The sequence below is a fragment of the Corvus kubaryi genome, unplaced genomic scaffold, assembly GCF_017639235.1.
Source record: "Corvus kubaryi isolate FWS band 111438036 unplaced genomic scaffold, C.kubaryi_AGA036_p1.0 65431, whole genome shotgun sequence".
NCBI lineage: Eukaryota > Metazoa > Chordata > Aves > Passeriformes > Corvidae > Corvus > Corvus kubaryi.
The window spans coordinates 55,374-63,866 of NW_024581995.1; the positions used below are offsets into that span (position 1 = coordinate 55,374).

The window sequence follows — 8,493 nt, forward strand, 5'->3', positions numbered from 1 at the left end:
CTCCATTTCTCTTGGCTCTCCCCTGATCCTTCAGGATAACACTGAGTGCTTTTTTCCCCCTCACATTATTCTTCCCCTTCATTTAAGTGTAGGCATTGCTTTTACAGCACAATGACTTCCAGGGTTATCCTGCTTCCCTTTTTTGAAGCCTGGCCACAAGCTGGACTGTCTCCCACCTTCTGCTGCATGTTCCATGTGCTCTGTCCTGTTTCCAGACCGTCAGGAATACAAGAAGCTCCTCTGTTGGGAAAGTTTGGCCTTACACTGCTCGCTCACTCAGGTAGAAGTGATTGGCTCTCCTTCCAGCCATGTCCAGGTTATTGCAATAACCATAAAAGATGGGATTTCACTTTTCCTTTCAAATTCTTCCTGTGGAGTTGGAAGGGACCATCTGGATCCGAGCGCACAAAGCCGGCAAGAGTTTTTTGGCTCTTGTGCTCTGGGGATTTAATGGAAGTTCTGATCAAAGTTTCCATGGCAGAGTCCTGCATGAGCAAGCTCTGTTCCTAATGGCCAGATGGAATTCCCATTGGAGAGGTGGCATCTGGAGGATGCCAATAGGATGTGTTTTAAAGAAATGAGGATTGGGAATGCGGATTGGAGAGGAGGGAGAAGTGAAACACTTTGTGATCCAAGGACAGGAGCACAAAGTCTTGGAGAGTGTGGGAGCTGCTCAGGACTAAGGACTCCAGGGTTTGGACTGTTTGTATCATCATTAGGTATTATTTATTACTAATAATATATTAATCACTGCTTGGAGGACAGGACAGTTGGCAGCAGTGACTCTATTAGCCAAAATTATGAGTGTTTCAAAACACCATCTGTTGCTGGTTACCTCGAAGCCACGAAAATAGAAACCCAATTTACATACTGGACTCTGCTGAGGACACACTGCTGGGCACAGGCTCCGTGATTGAGAAGGAAATTGCTTCTTGCTGTTCCCGTTCGTGTCTGTCTGGACCTCCTGCCTCCCTCTTCCAATGGATTCTGATGCTCTTGTCAGCTTCTGCATCTCTGCAGTGTGGAATCATTTATTTACTAACCCTAGACAGAAATATAGGACAAAGATGTTCCCAATTATCACAGGTGACCACATCATATGGAGGGAAAAGCGCTCTGCTGCTGCTACCTCAGAAATCTTTGGAATAAAAGGAAATACGTAAATTTAAGCTTCCCATTCAGGACTAAAATCCCACATTAAAAACATACAGGACACAACACACGTCCTTTAACAGGAAACACTGTTAATGTGGCAAAGCAAAGCACTTGAAAATTAGGGAATGCCAGATTGATTGTTGCCATGGAGAAGTCCTTGAGAGCATTAATCACTGCCTGGAGAGCTGGGATTGAAGAGTGTGCAGGAAATAAAGCATGTGGCCCCAGGATGTGGACACAAACCCCTCCCATGGCTGCTCATCAGAGCCACCCCATTATCCTGGGCACGGAAAGGATGTGTCCTGCAGGAGGAATCTCTGTGGGATCAGGTATTTAACATTCCACCAGCACAGGCACAGCAAGGGATCAGCAGATGCTCCCCTGCAGGGTCAGAGACCTTGTGGAGCACACCACGGAGTTGGAAATCAACGTGGAGCAGGGATGGGATTGGGGTGGGCATCACACACAATGTCCAGGATGCTCCACAGCGCCCATCTCCTCAGAGTGTAAACCCTGAGGAGCTCCCAGCTCTGCCAGGGGTTGTGTGATCTCGAGCCAGACACCCTCCTGCTCTGTGCCTCACTTTTTGTACCTGCAAAATAGGGATAAAGGTGCTTCATTTTCCAAATGCCTTTGTGAGCCAAATGTTATTCAATATCAATTACTGATTTATATTTATATGTTATATGGGTGTACTTCTCAGTGTAAATTAAAGCTTTTTGGAATTATAATCATAGAAACACAGAATGGGTTGGGTTGGAAGGGACCTTAAAGCCCATCCAGTGCCACCCCTGCCATGGGCAGGGACAGCTCCCACTATCCCAGGCTGCTCCAAGCCCCAATGTCCAGCCTGGCCTTGGGCACTTCAGGGATCCAGGGGCAGCCACAGCTGCTCTGGGAATTCCATTCCAGGGCCTCCCCACCCTCCCAGCCAGGAATTCCTTCCCAGTCTCCCATCCAGCCCTGCCCTCTGGCACTGGGAAGCCATTCCCCGTGTCCTGTCACTATCTGCCTGTGCAAAAAGTCCCTCTCTATCTCTTTTCATAAATCCCCTTTAGGCCCTGGAAGGGGCTTTAAGGTCTCCCCAGAGCTTTTTCTTCTCCAGGTGAAGACCTGCAGCTCTCCCAGCCCTTGGAACATCTCTGTGGCCTCTTCTGGACTCCAATAGATCCACATCCTCGTGCCAGAGGCCCCAGACCTGGATACAGCACCCCAGGTGGGGTCACAGAACTGCATTTTGGGTGTCTTTGTTCCCCTCTCCCTGCTTTGTTACTTCTTTCCCATTCCAGCTGATTAAAAAAGATCCGTCTCTTTCACTGCCCTTTCATGTGAGCATTGGCTGCCCTTTGCTCACCACTCAGGTTTAATATTCCCAAATTTTATTAACCAGTTATTTACAAACTGCCAAATCAAACAGATTAGCAAGCAAGACTCAAAACAAGACAAAAGATCCTGTGTTAGTGTCTGGCTGAGTAAATAATCTGCTTGGGTCATGCATAATTAATCAGTTTGCTGTTTCACCATTGCTGATCATCCTGGCAAATAACACACAACTCTGGGTTTTGCTTGGATTGCCTCGGTCGCACACACGAGCAGTTGACTGCAGGATTTCTTCCAGAAAGGAAAAGAGCAAATTTCACAGAACAAACCTCTGGAGAAGCTGGCGACCTCCCCACACAGACCTGAGAGCACTGGGCTGTGCGAGTGGAACATTAGAGATAAAAACCTTGCTCAAAAGAGGATCAAACGTCTGCAGAAACATGGCACGATCCAGCTTTCCCCAGTACCTGGCCACAACAGCTGCTATGGACAAAAATATTCAGTTTTGGTTGGTTTATTTTATCTTAATAAGAATCTAATTAAGAAAATAATTTAGAATTATGCTGAGTTTTAATCTGTTAGATATGCTGAGGCACCAGCAAAGGCACAAGGTTGTGCCAAAGGAAAGGACAACAGAAGATCTTTTCCACATTGATTCCCATAATCCTTTTTTATGCTGTTTTCCCATTTTCAGCTCATCATGGAAGCGCCACTGTTCCCTCCCTGTCAGAGTGAGGCAAACTCAGCCATGGACCAGAGATTTTGTCCACCTCACACTGAAGGCTCCAGCCTCGGTGGGAGGAATTGGGGTGACAGGAGGCTTTGCGGCATCTGGGTCGCAGCCAGCTCCCATTTCTGGGAATCCCAGAATCCCAGGATGGTTTGGGTTGGAAGGGACCTTAAAGCCCATCCAGTGCCACCCCTGCCATGGGCAGGGACACCTCCCACTGTCCCAGGCTGCTCCAAGCCCCGTCCAACCCAGCCTTGGACACTTCCAGGGATCCAGGGGCAGCCACAGCTTCTCTGGCAGTGTCCCCATGTTCAGAGCAAAGAATTTTTTCCTAAAATCACATCTTTAGCATAGACGGAGGTGTCTGACACCAGCAGTAAGACAGGACAGTTCCCCTAATTCCCTCTGCTGTTCCCACAGGATGTCCCCAACCTGATGTGAGCAGACACCTGAGTTTTCAGAGCAGTGCAAGAGTCTGTTCCTTGTCCGGATCTTCCACGTGCCCATGATATGCAGATTAATTGATGATCTTGAAATCCTTGGCAGCTACAGGGACAGGATTTTTAACACCAGTGGAGGTGATCAGTTAATCCACTTTGCCCTCCTGCCACGACTTTTCCGTCCCCTGCCAACACTCCTGAAGGAGACCCTGCTCCAGGCACCCAGGGAAGACACAGAGGGTTTACTTTTCCTTCAGGTTTGTCCCAAATCCTTGCAGATCTGTGTCATAAAATGAATTTCTCCTCCTTTAACACCCATCCTCTGTTACACTTCCTTCTCTGAGGTTGAAAACTCCAATATTTCCTCCTTGTGGAAGCGTTTCAGCTCTGTAATCAACCCATCAGTCATCTTTCAGTCAAGGCAGAAGCACTGAACTCCCTGCCTCACTGTCAAGCTTTATTTCAACCACTGAGTTGTTTCCTGGACTCGTATCCGCACTGCACCTACCTCTGGAACACATTTGTGGGGCAGAATGTCATCAGTGGTGTCCCTCATGCTGCACTCAGAGGGAAATTCTCCTCCTTCAATTAGTCACCATTCTCCCGAATTGTTTAATCTCCTCTTTAATTATTATGGCACTTCAACAACAGAGCTGTCAGCCTGTTGGAAAATTTACTATTGGAAAAGCAAACAGTGTCAGTGGAGTAACCTGGATGGCAAATAGAGGACTTTTCCCTGCTGATTCCCACAGCCTGTCTTGTTTAAAGCTCCTATAATGAGCTGAAGGAAATACAGGCACATTTCAATTAAAGAACCACGATCTCCCTGGGGAAAGCTCTCCAAGAAAATCGTGTAAAGAAACAATCTGCCTGTTCTCCATTTTGGGTTTGGATACATGAAATTAAGGTCTCTTGAAGAATAAAATATTTCTGGCATTAGGCAATGTGGAACAAAGTGATGTTGAGCCATTTTCCTCTAATAAAGTTTAGGCCACTGGATTTACCCAAGGGTTTAACTTTCCCCCAAAGATCAACCCTAAGATTGAGGCTCAAATTTCCCTGTGGAAATGGAGGGGTTTCAGTGAATGAATATCCACGACTGCTACTAATTGTTTTTTCTTTTGAACAGTAAACTACTAAAAACTCTGAAGAGTTTTACATGAACCCTACTCCATTTTTAAGCTGCATCCTACACAATTTTTAGGTGGCATCCTACACCATTTTTAAGTCTCCTACTTAGTTTATGAGCTGCTGTTTCGCACTGTGTTGGATGATGTGTTGGGCAGGCAGGACAAGCTGTAACATAGAAAAAAAGCCTATTTTAGTAGCAGTGCAGGTGATGTCCCAACATGGGAGGACTCTTCTCACGCCTGCTGGAAGGACTGGGAATGGGATTCAGGACAAGAGCAGCCTGGAAGCAGAAGGATCCCCTCATCGTACTAATAAATAAAGAGACAAGGCACAGAAAGTTTAATTACAGGAGGGTTAAGACTGCTAGTATTTGTATCCAAGCAAGTATTTGGATCCTGATTTTTTCAGACTGCCTTCCCTCTCTTGCTGGGGACAGTAAAGGCTTCCCCATCCTCTGTGACTTCGGAGCTTTTCTCCACACGCTCCCTCAAGGAGATCCCCTCTCGCACATTGGAAAAGTAATTTCTCTTCTAATTTTTCCTTTCTCTTCTTTCCCTCTTGTGCCTTTTTCCTGGTGGCCAGACCACCCCTGGGCTGAGCCTGATTTCCTCAGCAATGTCCATGTCCCTGTGGACATCCAACCCCTCCCAGTGACTCTTCCACATTTCCATGGAGCTCACCATGACCATGCTCCTCTTTCCCATGTGCTCCCATGTGCAGACTCTGCCTGGCCTTCCTGCCTGCTGAGGAAGCACAAAAAATAAACAGAAATATCAAAGAATGTTTTCCAGAGGGGAATTCTGCAGTTCAGCCCCCACAAAAAAAAAAACCAAAAACAACTGAGGGAAGGAGGGAGGCGTTTAATGATGCAGTGAAAAAGTGAATATTAACTGAGATAACTTCAAATCTCTCTCTCTCTGTTCAGACACAGCAGAAAGGACAGATAATGATCAAAAGCCTGATGGTGAAAGCGCAGCTCCCAAGCCTCATGACTCAACACCAGGAGTGAGGCCAGCAACTCTCAATGTTAAGTCCCGAGCCCTTGATGCTCCCTGCAGGAAGCTCTCGGATGTGTCCTGGACGATGCTCCAGCCCAGCCACGTTCTCTGATGAAAAACTCCACGGGGGCAGAGCCTGGTGAAGGTCAGGGAACATTTCAGCTGACATTGATGTTAAACATTAAATCCTCCTGCTTTTGTGCTGGAGCAGCTGGAGCCCAGCTCCGTGCACAGCCCTGCCCTCCTGGATTTACCCCGGCACAGGTGACCAGCCCTGACAGGCAATCCCTGTCCTCAGGGATCACCTGAACCACAGAGCCCTTTGTGGCATCCAGTCCAGTGCAATCCATCCACTCTGCTGCAAACATCCACTTAAAAATGCATTTAGGAAGTGCCTTGGTCGTTTTTGTGTGTTAACAAGACGAAAACCCCAATACACAAAAAGCGCTCTGTATGACCACAACCACCTTAATTTATATTTTATTTGTACTGAGGAACGGATGAGGAGTCATCCCTAAAGATGGTTCAGGTTTTGGGTGCTGGAATGAAGCTTAATTTAAGACTAGAGGACCTTTATCTGTGCTTGGGAATGTCAGGTTTATTCACAGAGTCATTGCTTGGAATGGACCAAATCAGGTCCTTCTTTTTTGGTTACTCATTCAGTAATTAGGCCTGAGTTCATCAGCTGAAAACACAGATAAGAAACGTTTGGGAAAGAATTTTTATTGCTCCAAAGATTTAATATTCAGACATTATAGACTTGAGTAAATTCTAATTGTGTTTCTAACTCTACATTTAATAAATGGACCATGGAAAAGGAAAGGAAAAAAAAGGTCTGTGAGCAGTGGGAGGAAAAAACAGGAAATGAGACCATGAATCAAATCTGGTCTTGGAGATGACAGTCGGGCTGGCTACAAATCCCACAGCTCACTTGCTGGTGATGGGAACCACACCAGTCAGATAAAAGGATATCAACATAAATAATCACAGATTAATGTGACATTATGTTAATATATCACACGTTGAAGTCCATAGGTAAATCCAAGGGTCCTGCATGTAACACACTAAGCACTGAACTCACCTTTTCTTTTTTTTTGCTCAGAGAAAGAAAAATTCATTGTAGATCAGAGTGCGAACCTGACAAGAACTGAAGCTTGTGCCAACAGCACCAACAGCAGCAGGGTTTGGCACGGCAGGGGTGGGTGCCAAGGTCCTGCACAAGGGTCAGGGCAATCCAAGCACAAATCCAGGCTGGGGGGAGAATGGATGGAGGGCAGCCCTGGGAGAAGGACTTGGGGGTGTTGGTGGGTGAGAGCTGGACCTGCCCTGGCCATGGGCACTGAGAGCCAGAATCCCCCGCGGGCAGCAGGGGAAGGGGGGGATTCTGCCCCTCTGCCCCTCTCAGGTGAGACCCCACCTGCAGAGCTGGATCCAGCCCTGGGGACAACATCAGGAGGACGTGGAGCTGCTGGAGAGAGTCCAGAGGAATCCATGGAGCTGCTCCCAGGGCTGGAGCCCCTCTGCTCTGGAGCCAGGCTGGGAGAGCTGGGAATGTTCCCCTGGAGAAGGGAAGGATCCAGGGAGAGCTCGGAGCTCCTTGCAGGGCCTAAAGGGGCTCCAGGAGAGCTGCAGAGGGACTGGGGCCAAGGCATGGAGGGACAGGAGCCAGGGAATGGCTTCCCAGTGCCAGAGGGCAGGGCTGGATGGGAGGGTGGGGAGGGGGTGGCACAGGTTGCCCGGGAAAGCTGTGGCTGCCCCTGGGTCCCTGGCAGTGTCCAAGGCCAGCTTGGATGGGGCTTGGAGCAGCCTGGATGGGGCTTGGAGCAGCCTGGGATAGTGGGAGGTGTCCCTGCCCATGGCGGGGGTGGCACTGGATGGGCTCGAATGTCCTTTCCATCCCAAACCACCCCTGACTGTCTGCATGAACTGAAGACACATTCCACGATTTACTCACGGAATCCCATTTCCAGCAGAAGGCTCCGCGTTCCATCCCACAGGAAAGAGCTGTTTCCATGCTGTGAGACCTTGCAGACGTTGCTGCAACGTTCAGTGCTGCTAAGGAGGAACCGAGGAACCATCCCAGCCCTTCCATGCTGAACATTTCCATGGAGTGACCACCAAGGGATCGCTGGCAAAGTCACACGGTGGAACGAGCTCAGCGTGACAGTGACTGAGCAGGACAATCCTCCACAGAACAAAACCTGACAGCAGGAGTGCAATGAGCCGTGAGCACCTCACCTATCCAGGGTTTCCATGGCATTTTTCAGTTCCTGACACAAGAGCCTGAAATTTAATAGTGAGTGGTTCCTGGGCTCATTAGGATTTATTTGGGAATGCCTGGCAATGCTGTCCTTCAGTACTGCTTGAGTACATCAGAAAAACTGAGTATTGAGTGGTAGAAGGAATATTTCTGCCACAAAGGAGTATGTGCAGACAAGGACAAAGTGGATTGGACAAGAGCGTTGTGTTTTAACAAAGAATCAGATATTTATAAACTGGCCATAAAAATGGAAAATGTGGAAACTTTGCACATGGCAGCCTAAAAAGCGAAAGCCTTTAACCGAAAAATAAAATAATAATAACAATAATAATAATAATAATAATAGTAATAATAATGACAATGATGATGATAATAATAATAATAATAATAATAATAATAATAATAATAATAACCTCACCCTTGTATTGGGCACTGCTGAGGCCACACCTCAATTCCTGT

General features: G+C 47.5%; 1 long non-coding RNA gene across 1 annotated transcript; it reads right to left on the reverse strand.

Moving 5' to 3' along the window:
* Positions 1 to 5,616: 5,616 nt before the first annotated feature.
* Positions 5,617 to 8,493, reverse strand: LOC121673432. Its single transcript, XR_006019216.1, has 3 exons — positions 8,453 to 8,493; positions 7,729 to 7,975; positions 5,617 to 5,910 (listed from the first exon to the last, which is right to left on the reverse strand). It is a non-coding gene; the product is annotated as an uncharacterized LOC121673432 (long non-coding RNA).